This window comes from Hoplias malabaricus, chromosome 2 (assembly GCF_029633855.1).
Source record: "Hoplias malabaricus isolate fHopMal1 chromosome 2, fHopMal1.hap1, whole genome shotgun sequence".
Classification (NCBI taxonomy): Eukaryota; Metazoa; Chordata; class Actinopteri; order Characiformes; family Erythrinidae; genus Hoplias; species Hoplias malabaricus.
The window spans coordinates 84,795,228-84,810,463 of NC_089801.1; the positions used below are offsets into that span (position 1 = coordinate 84,795,228).

Sequence of the window (15,236 nt, forward strand, 5' to 3'; positions counted from 1 at the left end):
ACTTCAGAACTCTCCATTGCTTAGCATTTTGAAGTATGTTTGGGGTCATTGTCCTGCTGGGCCCTACATTGCGACCCAAAATCCTCAAATATCTTTGAACCTCCACCATATTTGACTGTAGGTACTTATGTTCCATTCGGTTTTCGACCATATTCAGGTCTGTGTATGTGTATTTTACGTAAACAGTCCTGGTAAACCATGCCCGTCCTTGTAAACCATATTCAGGTCTGTGTATGTGTATTTTACGTAAACAGTCCTGGTAAACCATGCCCGTCCTTGTAAACCATATTCAGGTCTGTGTATGTGTATTTTATGTAAACAGTCCTTGTAAACCATATTCAGGTCTGTGTATGTGTATTTTACGTAAACAGTCCTTATAAACCTGTGTGTCCCTACAAACCATGTTTTGTTGAGTCCCCTCAAACCTGTAAAAAGTCAGAAGATACTTTCCCATGATTTTAGGATCCAAATCAAATTTTGAAGTGTGATGTATCTTAATGAAACCAAACTAAATTTTTTGGCACATATATTTAATTGGTAGGGTGTCAGGAAAGGTGTGTCCTCATAAACCATGGTGGTTACAGGGTGTCCTGATAAACACTATAAACCCGTATGTGTGTGTGTGTGTGTGTGTGTGTGTGTGTGTGTAAAAAGATGTTATCATGTTGGTATATACTACAAATATATATCAGAAGAGGCAGCGTAGAATACTCTACAGTACTTTAGTGAATCAATGTTTCATCACTGAGAGCTTCAGTTGCTGTTATAACAACAAAACAATGAACGCTCTCAGGTCTCGAACCCACCTCTGTACTACACAGAAATGCAGGGTTTTCACATGTAGCCCACTGCACCACTGAGGAACACTGCTGAGAGTTCTCACCGTCATATTTATAAACTTTTCTAACATACTAAATATCCATCCATCCATCCATTATCCACCGCTTATCCGGGTCCGGATCGCGGGGGAAGCAGTCGGAGCAAAGAAACCCAGACCTCCCTCTCCCCAGCCACCGCCTCCAGCTCCTCCGGGGGTATACCGAGGCGTTCCCAGGCCAGTCGAAACATATAGTCTCTCCAGCGTGTTCTTGGTCTGCCCCGGGGCCTCCTCCCCGTTGGACATGCCCGGAACACCTCTCCAGGAAGGCGTCCAGGAGGCATCCGAACCAGATGCCCGAACCACCTCAACTGGCTCCTCTCAACATGGAGGAGCAGCGGCTCCACTCAGAGTCTCTCCCGGATGTCCGAGCTCCTAACCCTGTCTCTAAGGGAGAGTCCAGACACCCTGCGGAGAAAACTCATTTCAGCCGCTTGTACCCGCGATCTCGTTCTTTCGGTCACTACCCAAAGTTCGTGACCATAGGTGAGGGTTGGGACGTAGATTGAACGGTAAACTTAATTCAATCTATTATACTAATACTAATACTACTAATACTTAATATCTATTTTTTATAATAATGAATACACTGAAATATTATTGTTTTTGTTACAAAACAATCTTTGTCTATTATCACTGTTATTTCTTTGGTTTTATTTTAAAATATGCGTTTATTGTTAATTAAAGTAACGTTATTCTTTTTGCTGCTGATTGTATATGATTACAGTATGAGTAATTGTGGTCACAACTCTCATATTTTCGCCTAATTTTACAATATGTGTGAGTTTTTGCAAGTTTCCCGCTGTGAAAACCAGACCAAACACGTCTGGAACCATTGTAGTTTGGACTACGGTAGTTTAAACGAACATGGTTCTAACTACTGTGGTACTAACAAAGTGTGACGGTTTTGGGAAACGGTCGGACTTCAGATGTTGGGTAGTTTAACGATGCATCGTACCACAATAGCTCCGTTGTTGTACGGGAAACGCACCCCAGGACACTTTGTAGTTCTACAATTACAGACTATTGTCCATAAGTTGCTCTGCATACTTTACCCCCTTTTAATTTTAAAAACTCCAGCAGCACTGCTGTGTCTGATCCACTCTACACCAGCACAACACACACTAACACACCACCACCACGTCAGTGTCACTGCAGCGCTGAGAATGATCCACCACCACATCACACCTGCTCTGTGGGGGTCCTGACGTGTAGCATGAAAGAGGGAGATCGAAGTATGCAGAGAAACAGGTGGACTACAATTTGTAATTCCTGTATGGTCAGTGGAGCTGATAAAATGGATAAATGTTGTAGAGACAAGGTTTCCTAATCAAATGATTACACAGTGTATTCTGCCCTTATGGTTCAGTAATCTAGGCATATGATATCAGAATATTTTTTGGAGTAAAGTTAAAAGAGAAACCTCACAGCTCACTAAAGCATTGGGCATTTTATAAAGATCTTAATTGTATAATATTTGAAAAATTAAAGACCTCACCAGCAAGTGGCTGTAGTTTATATAGCGATGGTATGTGTGACTTTGAAAAATATGAATTACACATTAATGATACGTACAGAGCTCGCTGAGTGTACTTCACCACTGGCAGTAGTCTCCTCAATCCTTCATCTGATGGAATGTATTTCTTCAGCTCAAACTTCTCTTGTGTCTCCTCTGACATCAGTATCACAAACACCAGAGCTGACCACTGTGTGGAGGAGAGTTTCTGTGTTGAGAGATCTCCTGAGTTCAGGTAGTTCTGGATCTCACTTGTCAGAGATCTGTCTTTCAGTTCATTCAGGCAGTGGAAGAGATTCATGGTCTTCTCTGAGGATCCTGAGGTTTCCTTTTTGATCTTTCTTTTAATGTAGTCTACAGTGTCCTTCAGATGCTCTTCCATGATTTGCAGCTCTGGCTGTAGATTCTTGAGAAGTCTCTGATTAGACGCCATTGAGAGGCCAAAAAGAAAGCGGAGGAAAAGGTCCAGGTGTCCATTTTCACTCTTCAAGGCTTTGGTCACTGCAATTTTTAAGAGATCAACCAAGGAATGTTTAAATTTCCATTTTATTTTCTCCGGTGTGGTCTGAAGAAGTGGGTTGGAAGTCTGACTGAAAGTGAGGAACACAAACACAGCAGCAAGGAATTCCTGGAAACTCAGATGCACAAAGCTGAAGATCTTCTCATCCTTCTTAAAGATTTGTGTACACACTCCAGAGTACACTAAAGCCTCCTCAACATCAATGGCACATTCTTTCAGATCCTTCTCATAGAACAGGATCTGTTCCTGCTGCAACTGAAGAAAAGCTAACTTTCCAAGCTTCAGTACGCCCTCTGCTCCTAGTTTACTCTCAGATGGTGGAACTGTGCTGCCCTTGTTCTGCACTCTGCTGTATTTCTCACGCTTTAGTTTCGTTTGAAACAGCAGGAAACGCGTGTACATTTCTGTCAGAGTTGTGGGAGCATTCTTCATGTCTTCCTCATTCTTCAACATTTTCTGAAGCACAGAGGCAGAGATCCTACAGAAGACTGGTATGTGACACAAGATGTGAAGACTTCTAGCTTGTTTAATGTGTGAGATTATCATACTGGCTTGATCCCGATCTCTGATTCTCTTCCTAAAGTATTCCTCCTTCTGTTGGTCATTGAATCCACGTACTTCTGTCACGTGATCAAAATACTCATGTGGGATCTGATTGGCTGCTGCTGGTCGAGAGGTGATCCAGATGAGAGCAGAGGGAAACAGCTGTTTTTTTTATAAGGTTTGTTATTAGTTTATTGAGAGTGGTCTTCTTTATTACATTAGATACTTTCTTTTCCTTAAACTCTAGACTCAGTTGACTTTCATCCAGTCCATCCAATATAAACACCATTTTATGCTTGTTATTCAAGATCTCCATTGCATCTCTGTCACAGAACTCAGGATGGAAGTAAAGCAGAAGTGTCCAGAGGCTGTGCTCTTCATCTTTGATCAAGTTCAGCTCCCGAAATGGAAAGAACAAAACAAAGTCTAAGTCCTGGTTGGTTTTGTCCTCAGCCCAGTCAAGAATGAACTTGTGTACAGAGGCTGTTTTTCCCACTCCAGCGATTCCCAGTGTGAGTACTCTTGTACCCAACACATCAGACTTCACTTTGAAAAGTTCAGTGAATGTAACGGGTGTTTCATTGGGTTTGGGACAAAACGTCTCTATCTGTCTAACTTCATGTTCAGTGTTCACTCCTCCAGTGCAGCCTTCAATCACATAGAGTTCAGTGTAAATATCCCTTAGTGGCACATTACGTCCTTCCTCTGAAGTCCCCTCATACAACTTAGCAAACTTTTCCCTAAACATTATTTTAATTATTTCTTTGACAGTACGTTGTGGTGTATCTATGGAAGGTAAGAACAAAACCTGGTTAGATGTTTCATGATATTAGTGTAAGAGTTCTGGCTGGGGCTGGGCAAGGCTGCCTGCTATGCCATGTCCAGCTACTAGATAGAGACACTATTGCTTAATTTGAGGCAATTAGTTCCACCTGGGCCACTCCTATTTAAGGATAACCAACCCTCACTGCAGTACTCAGTCTTGGGTTTCTCTTATTAGAGTGCTACACAAGCCCTTTGGTTTCCCTCCTTGTGGTTCAATATTTTCCTTTTTCTCAGTTTCTTGGTATAAATAAATAGAAATAAAATAAGTTTATATTTCTCCTCCCTGTTGTTTTGGGAAACTCTTGTCTTTTATTTACCATTTTGCTCAATAATCTTAAGTTTTCCTCTCTTATTTCAGACTTCCTGGCACTCTTATTTTATGTTCAGAGGGTTTGTTTGTGTGTCTCTGTACTTGAGTCCTATTTCTCCAGTACTCTGCTTGTAGCTCACCCTGTTTACTCAAATCCACCCCTGGGTGAGCTGCCACATTACAATGAGGCACTCATGTTTAACATAATATTATGTTGTTCTCATTGAGTCTTTTCTGTAAAATAAGTGAGAAGGGAGAATGAGTTGTAATTGTGTACAATCATTCTTCACAATATTCACTATGTCAACATAACAAGACCATGTGTGTTATGAACAACAGAAATTAAAGTGAATTCAAATTTCACAAATAAAGTGAAGATTCAAATTTAAACCTTGTGTTTTTGTAGTGTATGATTTACAGTGATAAGTTCCCCTGAAATCAGAGCTGTACCTGAGTCTCCAGTCTGAGCTGCAGTGGATGAAGAAGTTGTACTTTGATCATAAACATCTTCATTTCTGTCTCCATCTGAGAGAGTGAACAAATGTAGGAGAAAAAAACTACTTAAAGCACATAAAAAACAAACAAAAAAAACATGTGAAGAGAGGCTAATGGGTAAACAAAGCATCAATTTCCTAGGAGCATAAAGACTGGACGGTTCCAGAGCAACGAGTGTATCAGGGTAAGAAGAGAAGTGCCTGAAATTATACAGTCATGTATCATTTGTCATCAACGTGGCCTCTATACAAGCCTCTGGGGACTGTTAAGACCTGTGGGGCTTGAGGGAGCAACTCAAATCCTTAAGTGCTGTGATATGAATATGACCTATTGTTAACCCAATGTGCTAAAAGTCACCACAGTTTGTCCTCTGGCTTCTGTAATCTCTGTGTGGCACAGAAAGTAGCAAGTTTTTCATTCTGTGTCTCAATGTGATCTAAAGCAGATCTGGAAGCTAAATGTTCTGTATTTAGTGTTTCATTTGGTATACTCTTAGATATTTTTTAAATCTGTGATTGAAATTGATATAAAATTGACCCCCACCTTCCCATCATCACAAAAAGAAGGGCTTCGTGAGTTCACATGACAGAGCTTGAAAAGTCCAATCTTTACCCAAGGAAGGTTTCTTAGGAGGATCTTGATCCAGCTCAGGATTCAATTTAGAACTAAAAATCTCCCAGAACATGAAAGGGCTTTGCATGGGCCACAACATCTCTAAGCATATTTGATTAGAATTTATGCTAGGATGTGACAGACCAGGTGATGCCACAGGCCAACACTAGGGGTCAAAGGCAATAAACTAGGAGTGCAGGCATCACCAGCTCTCAGAACTCAAATTCCCAGACTCCCCGGCACTGCAGAGTGAACCTGCTTGATCCCTAATTACAAGACCATCCAAAGAGAGGTTCTGGGTTGTGCATTTTTTGAAAGATGACAGGTGGTGTGTTTCAGAAAAGAGAAAATATACAAAAAGAAATAGAAAAACGATAGAAAGAGAAACTAAAAAGAAATAACAGAGCTCCAAGGGAAAAAGTATTTAAAGGGTTAAGTCCTTTTCAAACAGTAGCTGATTTATTTATTTATTTTTAATGAGACGTTTGAGTATATAGTTCTAGCCCTTACCAGTAACTGTCTGGTATTGTAGTAATGCAGCATAAGTTGCCTTCTTCAAATCAGCTCATGGGTTCACACAGCAGATAACAGTGGCCCATTCTGATTATTTTTGTTCTGCTGTTCACACTGATCCAAAAATGCAGATTCAACAACTTACAAATACATTTTAAATTCGAGACTTTCGACTTTAAATTTACGTTGCATATATTTGTTAAGAAATATATCAATTTTATGTGAAAAATAAATACAAACCGTATTCCAAAAAAGTTGGGACACTAAACAAATTGTGAATAAAAACTGAATGCAATGATGTGGAGATGGCAAATGTCAATATTTTATTCATAATAAAACATAGATGACAGATCAAAAGTTTAATCTGAGTAAATGTAACATTTTAAAGGAAAAATATGTTGATTCAAAATTTCAGTGTCAACAAATCCCAAAAAAGTGGGACAAGTAGCAATAAGTGGCTGGAAAAAGGAAATTGAGCATTTAATGAACAGCTGGAAGACCAATTAACACTAATTAGGTCAATTGACAACATGATTGTGTATAAAAAGAGCTTCTCAGAGTGTCAGTGTCTCTCTGAAGCCAAGATGATAAGAGGATCACCAATTCCACCATTGTTGCGCAGAAAGATAGTGCAGCGATACCAGAATGGTGTTACCCAGCGTAAAATAGCAAAGTCTTTTAAGTAATCATCATCAACCGTGCATAACATCATCAAAAGAGTCAGAGAATCTGGAACAATTGCTGTGCGTAAGGGTCAAGGCCGTAAAACTCTACTGGATGCTCGTGATCTCTGGGCCCTTAAACGTCACCGCACCTCAAACAGGAATGCCACTGTCAAGGAAACAACAGAATGGGCTCAGGAATACTTCCAGAAAGCATTGTCAGTGAACACGATCCACTGTGCCATCCGCCGTCGCCAGGTGAAACTCTACAGTGCAAAGAGGAAGCCATTTCTAAGCAAGCTCCACAAGCTCAGATGTTTGCACTGGGCCAGGGGTCTTTTAAAATGGAGTGTGGCAAAATGGAAGACGGTTCTGTGGTCAGATGAGTCACGATTTGAAGTTCTTTATGGAACACTGGGACGCCATGTCATCCGGAGCAGAGAGGACAAGGATAACCCAAGTTGTTATCAACGCTCCGTTCAGAAGCCTGCACCACTGATGGTATGGGGTTGCATGAGTGCTTGTGGCATGGGCAGCTTGCATGTCTGGAAAGGCACCATTAATGCATAGAACTATGTTCAGGTTCTAGAACAACATATGCTCCCATCTAGATGTCATCTCTTTCAGGGAAGACCCTGCATTTTTCAACAAGATAATGACACTGCAATGCAATCACAACATCATGGCTACGTAGGAGTAGGATCCGGGTACTGAAATGGCCAGCCTGCAGTCCAGATCTTTCACCTGTAGAGGACGGCTGGGATCCCCAGAACTGTGCCCAGGCTGGTACCTCAGGCTTCCCCACAGGCTTTTACCAGTCCTGGGTACCCTCCTGTTATTTTGGTTCCCCTGTCTGTTCCTGTCTCTGTCCAAGTCCCTGTACCTGTGTCTGCTTTTGTCTCTGTTCATGTCCCTGTCACTGTGTTTGTTTCTGTCCCTGTAAATATCCTGGTCCCTGTTCCCCTGCCAAGTCCAGTCTCCTGTCCATTCCCAGCACCCAGTCCCGTCACCTGTCCTGTCTCAAGTTCAGTCCCCGTACCAATCCAGTGTCCAGTCTAATGTTTCTATTCCTCTCCAGTCCAGTGTCTTGTCACCTGTATCTGCTCCTGTCCAGTCCCAGTACTTGTTTCCTGTCTCATCCTTAGTCCAGTCTCAGTACCCAGCCTCAGTCCCATCACCTGTCCTGTCTCCATTTCCGTCCAGTGTTCCATCAAATGTCCAGCACCCTGTCCTGTCCCCATCCATTCTCTTGTTTCTAGTCTTGTTCGTTCCCCTCTTCAGTCCAGTGCTTTGTCACCTGTCTCTAGTCCTGTTCAGTGTCCGTTTCAGTCTAGTCTCTTGTCCTCAGTTCAATCTCCCTTCAAGTCCTTGGTTCAGTATGGTGTTCAGTCTCCTGTTTCTGCCCCTGTCCTGTCTTGAGTCCAGTCTCCGTTATAGTTGCATGTCTTGTCTCCTGTCTATTCTGCTGTTCAGTCTACTGTCTGGCCTCAAGTTTCGTCTCCCGATGCTCCCCTTTATCAGTCTCCTGTCCGGTCTCCTGTTTGCGATCCTGTCAAGTCCCCAACTCCATTTTCTTTGCCTTGTCCTGAGTCCTGTCTCCAGTTGGTTTCTTGTCTTGTTTTCCTTGCTCCTCTCCTGCGCCAGCTCCTGGGTCTAGGTCAACTCCCAGCACCCTGGGAGTTGTGCGTTTTGGAGGGGGCATCTGTCACCTGTTTGTTTTCCTAGCCATGTGCTCATTTAGCACATGGCTCTGTTTATTCTTCCTGTCTCCGCCCTAGTCCCGCCTTAGCTCCGCCCTCTCGTCAGAGTCTCCTTTGTAGTCCTGCCCTCTCGTTATTGTCCCCAGGTGTTCCTTTGTATATATAGTCCCTTTGTTTCAGTGTTCCCCGATTGGTTCTTGTGTGTAGATATTTTTTTGTTTGTTGTCTTACACATTACCGCTAGTTCCTACTTATGCTACTTTTGCTTGTTCCTATGAATATTTTGAGTCTATGAACATTTTGGATGAATCCAGGTAATTATATTAGTGATTTACAAATTATATATTTGCAAATTAATTTTCTGCTTGCGTTTCATAAATGAGGCCCACTTAAGTGTAAAGAGGACACCTATAGACATATGGGCTTTGGGCTGGAAAGCTGGAGCAAGAGAATAGAGAAATGATATACATATGAAAAAGAAGCATGTGTTTAAACAGGGAATATTATATCAGCTGTATTACCTGATCCCAGTTTGGTCTTCAGCTCTTCGGCAAGTTGGTTCTGGTTTATTTTATTCAGGACAATTAATGCAACCCTTACTGATTCATTATTTCCATATGTATTCACCATTATATGGGCAGTGTCAAATCTGTCTGCCTTCTCCAGCTTAGACCGTGGGATGGAGGGGAATTTACCCACACCACGGTTCAAACGCCACTTAAATGATTTCAGGTCTTCTTCTGACAGGTCGTCAAGAGTATTCAACAACATCTCTGGGATGTCTGCCATCTTTCAACACTAGAGATAAAAAAGGATAATACAGGAAAATTAATTACAGGTTTTGTGTGTGTGTTTATTAAAGAGTATCATGATGTATATTTAGAAGAAGATTCTGCAAATTCCTGAGGGAAAAACAATAATTCAATTCAGTCTCTCTCTCTCTCTCTACACCTTGCTCTGTTTCTGTTTTAATTACATGATCAGAGGACTAGTTACTCCAGTTACTGGAGTAATAAACACACCTGTTTTTCATGCCCCACTCTTTACAGAGAGTATATAAGCAGAGTGTTTGTTAGGGATGTTGCAGAGTATTGTGTTAATGTATTTAAAGTGTTTCTCTTGTTTATAGACTTTTGGTGTTCGTTTTATGCCTGTTTCTCATTTTCTTTGTTTTGAATTTGTCCTTTGGATATATTTGCTTCTTCTCACTATATATTTGGCTTGACTTCACACTGCCCTTTGATTCAAGGTTTTTGATTATCCCTCAATTTCTTATTAAATGTTTTCCTCAAGTATCACTCAAGTTATTTATGCTATGACACTTCCTTAAACAATAAATATTTGGAATCAGAAATACAGAGTAAATGTGAACATTCCCTATTGTTGTAAAAACTAATCATTTTCATCATCATCAGAATGAACATGTGGCCTTTAAGAATATACACAATGGAAACATTTCAATAGTATAAATATTTTTACTCACTCACCCTGTAAATCCCTAACAGGCCAATTAAATCAATATATACAAGTATTAGATATCATTCATTTGTTTGTAATTAACATAATACAAATAGAAAGTTTTTAAATCTTTAAAAATTATTTTTGTTAAGGTTTACTGTGCATAAGCTAAAAAAATGAAATTGTTGCAAAACTGCTTCACGTATGGACCAAATGAAATATGTAACAATCAAAAATAACTAAAAAACTACATGGAAAAATAAATGTTTTTGAACAAAAATCTCAAAACATTTTTAACTAGAAATCCAGGAAAACCAGGGCTAAATTTATATGGTGAAATTTATTTTATGTTCTGGAAGTGATATTACTCTTTACACACAAATATTCATTTATTCATCTTCTGTAAAGCCAAGCAAATACAAGTTTGTAAATCTCGCTCTTTAACAATAACTGACATTGTGTCTAAATCTTTCATTAAATTTATATGCTCACAGTATAAGAAAGTGGTCATTCTGGCTGACACACTGAGACATAGGTGCTTGTACTGAAGCTGAAGCGCAGCCCAAAGGCAGTTTATCTACAAGCGCTCAGCTCAGCAGGGTATAGTGCCCTGTCTATAGAAAAACGTTGAGATTCTGCATAGTTTTACTGACTTGGGTCAGGCTCTGCACTGAAATTCCATGAAAACAGGAGACACATATGGAGAGCAGGTGGCTGGAAAGACCTGAAAATGTGTCCATTTTTCAGAGAGAACTAGAGGTAAGCAACTTATCTGTGTGCATGTGAAAGGGTGTCCACAAGTTTCAACTCGCTCTGTATATTGTCTGACCGTGACATCAAGAAACTTGCTCGTGGGGCTGTTCAAACTGTGAGACTCCCTCCGGCTGCTCACTCTGAACATGTTTGGGCAGTTAATCTGACATCACTTCTATTCTACTACCTCTCTCACGGCATGTCAATCATCAGCCGAAATTCAAGCAAATAATTGTAGAAAAGCAGGAATAAATTATGGACAGTGATAGTCCATCACAGGGCATCACGCACTCCTGCAGTCACTCAACCCTAGAAGTAATTTCACACAGCCAGTAAACGGGTATTTGGACTGTGGGAGGAAACTGGAGCAGACAAAGAGAGAACACACTGTGAACAACTCTTCACAGACGGTGAACCAAGGCAGGATTACACACAATGCTCCAGAATCCAGGAGCTGTCTGACAGGAACACTACCTGTAGCACCACTGCAATTACAAAGAAGTGATGCAAACAGTGAATCAGAGTCAAAATATGAATGAGGGGGAAACAAAATGGAGAAACGAGACCACGAATAAAAAACAGTAAATGGCACAGGAATGACAACAGTGTACACAGGAGCACAAATTAAAATGAGCAATGACAATGGAGAAACCCAGAACAAAAATAACAGAGCAATCCTAAAGGTTTAAACAAGACTTTGGTTATAATAATTGCAAAAAATATAGTTAAATGGTAAATAAATAAATTTGATCCTTGTATGAAAAGCATAAATGTTGTTTTATTATTAGTAAACGGAGGTGAACTGTTGGCAGCTGCTAACTATGGACCAGCAGCTGCCCACTAACTGCTTGCTGTGTGGAGTAAACTTGTGCTCATTTGTTCCATTTTTGTGTTTGCATTTATATAATTTTAGAATCAGAGATCTGAGAGCAGTTACCTGATTCTGAGGTGGATCTTCAGAGTCTCTCAGAGGAGTCTTCAGTAGAGAAGTTCAGCTCTGTCTTTATCAGGAAACTCAGTCCTGCCACAGAGAACAGAAATAATCTCATGATAATTTAATATTTAGTATTTTAACTTCTCTCCAAAGCAAGCCTTTTATCTTATACACGTCTACACACACTCAGCCGCTCCACTGAGGTTAAGACTCAATAAAAAACTTCCTGTCACTTTATCTTCAGAAGGAGAAAACCAGTTGGAGCACATTTCCCAACTGTAAACAGAGAGAACAGCCCAGCGAAATGAAGTACAGGTGATATCTTTAACACACTCAGACTAAAATATCATTGTTTTTGTTACTTAAACATGGTGAAAGAAATGAAAGAATACATTTCCAACAAGTTGTTCAGGGGTTAAAGGTTTGTGTGTCTTTTTAAACACTGCAGATTTTTGTTTTTAATACTTTAATATTAATCTATATTAGTAACAATATTGCAATAAATCTTGGATTTCACAAGGTAGCATAATGCTGCTACCACCTTTGTTACAACCGTCACGTCCAGCTAAGAGAAAAAGAGTATAAACACACAAAAGGAACAGGTAAATCATTTTTTGTTTTCATTTTCTTATTCAAAGAAGATGATGTTCAGGCAATTTAAAAAAGCATCCCCAAAAGCTAGCCACTACACACTTAAATACAACCTCCTCATGAAATGACCTAAACAAACACACTTGCAAACCCCAGAAAGGGTCCCTAATGTTAAATGCACACAGCACAAATAAAAACTCATTTTTCTTCATATTCATTTTGTTAATATTCACAGAGTCTTCGTTGCTATGGACACAGAGTGCTCACTTTGGCAATGACTAGGAAACCTTTAGAGAAGTGACTGTGAAGTGGGATATTATTGGACTTCTGTGCTAGTAATGGTTTGTCTTTAACAAACACCATGTTTGGACACAAGGTTCCTCATAGGTGTACTTGGTACCAGAGTACCTTGGGTCAAAGATCAGTATAAAACATTGTTATTGTGTCTTCTGACCCGAGGCAGTATGTTTGGACACTCTGGTAAAGAGAGCGAGTAAGCTGTCAACTGATCGTTGTCTAGTGGTTAATTGGATCGGGGAACAGGGAAGCTGCCAGACAGACCTGGTACGCCAAAACATACAGTGAGGGTTTGCTGGGAAAGGCTGGTGGAGGACTTTTTCCAGATTGATTTCAATTCCCACCTCTGAGAGAAACTTTACTCATTCTGGAGGACACAGTGGGACATTTAGTTTGAATGAACGCTCCTTAAGACCTCCATTGTGGACGGAGCTGCATATACGTGTGATCAAAACTTGTCTGTGCTTGTTATTGTGGCAACCCAAGAACTTTGTCATGAGCATCGGGGTGAGGGAAGCCGTCAAGTGGGAAAGGTAGGCTTTTGGATCTTAGCTGGTTCAGAACATGGGTACCGGCATGTGAAAAAGACTGCAGCTACGGCATTTGTAGAAGCAAAATTAAGAGTGTGGAGGGGTTTGGAGAGGCCAAGGAGAATGATTTCTACACAGCCTCAAAGATGTTTTGTAAAACACTCCTATTGTTCAGGAAGGGTAGTGGGGATCTTGTTCAATGTCATAGGTAGTTAAAATTATTATTAAGATTTTAAATCATTTATCTTCTCAATAAGCTTGTTGCTTGTAAAAATGATATGGAATAAGAATAAATTAAATAAATTCAGTAAAATTAAAAGGTCTGTTTAATTGGTGGACCTGTGAGCGAGTGTGAAGACCAGATTTTTTTTTCAGCACACTTGATTTAACACAGTGAAGAATTTCTAAACCGGTAAAAACCAGGGATTGGATGATAACCTCAGATATTACTAGACTCCCACAAGGAAAGATATGGAAAGGGCTAAACAAACACATTCACATAGAATATCACTACTTACTGTAATACTGTGTAACTTAGCCTTCACACTGCATTGTCCAGCTAATGCCTGGCTATAAGTTCCAGTAAGTGAGCAACAAAGATACATGGAATGAAAATAAGTTGCTAATTTGAATGCAGTTCTACAGAATGTTGATTTCTGCTCAGAAGTGTTGTTTTCTTTGTTTTTTTTAAGGCTTTTTGCTGTGATTCCTCAGTCCAAGCTTTTTCTTACATGGAAGTTATTTTCATTCATAAATGAGGCGGAAAGATTTCAGGAATATCCCATTACTCAGACATGATGTGCGATTTGCTTTGGTTTTTTACAATGGTTTCCCGAATGAGGCCAATGGTGTTTGATTCATTGTTGTCAGCTTTTTAAAAACATACCATACTGCAATGTCACGAGTGCTAGCAGCAGAATGTCCTATCATAGGGATTAGTGCACGTACAGGGTATAGACAATGAATGTTAGTAGGAAACTTTAAAAGATGGGGCACTTCAGGTTAATGCGGGGAATATTTTCCAAGAACACTATTTTTTGTGTGTACTGGTATCTTGTCATTCCACACTTCATTCTGCAGCAGAAGCAGGTGGACCTACTTGTTCATCTGGAACCTGTGGGGTATTAATAATTACAAAGTGATTTGTTTCTTAATCTACTTTTCCAACTATCCACCACTGATCTTCAACTTTTATTAACCTCTAAAATAAAAATAATCCTAGCATCACAGTTAATTGTACTTATATTACAAGACATAAGTCAAAGAACCCAGTAAAATTAAGACTGTATTTCTGCATAATTCCATCAAATCACATTAAATATTCTCCAGAAGAAACAAATACTATACTAAAATCTCTGCTCTGTTCGTTCTTTTAGTGGGTAGTTATTTTAGGTGTGTAATGTTGCATTTTAAAGAAATAATGGCACATTACACAGATTCAGAAGCAATCACAACAGTAGTGATAGGAACCAGATGTTCCATTACTCAGTGAACCATCTCCTGTGAAACAACTGTTAGGAATTAGGTTGTAAAACAATACCTATTAAAAACGTCTGTGCCATCTTTTACATTTTTCAGTATTGGTTTATAGGGTGGCAAGGTGATGTAGCAGGTAGTGTCTCAGTCACAGCTCCAGGAGACCTGGGGGTTGTGGGTTCGAGTCCCGCACCAGGTGACTGTCTGCGAGGAGTGTGGTGTGTTCTCCCTGTGTCTGCGTGGGTTTCCTCCGGGTGACTGTCTGTGAGGAGTTTGATGTGTTCTCCCTGTGTCTGCGTGGGTTTCCTCCGGGTGACTGTCTGTGAGGAGTGTGGTGTGTTCTTCCTGTGTCTGCATGGGTTTCCTCCGGGTGACTGTCTGTGAGGAGTGTGGTGTGTTCTCCCTGTGTCTGCGTGGGTTTCCTCCGGGTGACTGTCTGTGAGGAGTTTGGTGTGTTCTCCCTGTGTCCGTGTGGGTTTCCTCCTCTTATCTTAGAAAAAACTGTTTGTCCTAACAACTTAAATAATATCAGACTATCACATTCTGTTTCCAATAGCAGCACCTCTGATCTAAAACGTCATCTGCTTATTATAAGATCACTTAATTCTAAAACTGTGATTGTTA

At 40.3% G+C, this 15,236-nt stretch overlaps 1 pseudogene; it reads right to left on the minus strand.

The window, feature by feature from the left end:
- The window catches only part of LOC136678924 (NACHT, LRR and PYD domains-containing protein 3-like), a 53,486-nt pseudogene extending 44,124 nt beyond the window's left edge, over positions 1-9,362 (minus strand).
- Between the last annotated feature and the right edge of the window lie 5,874 nt (positions 9,363-15,236).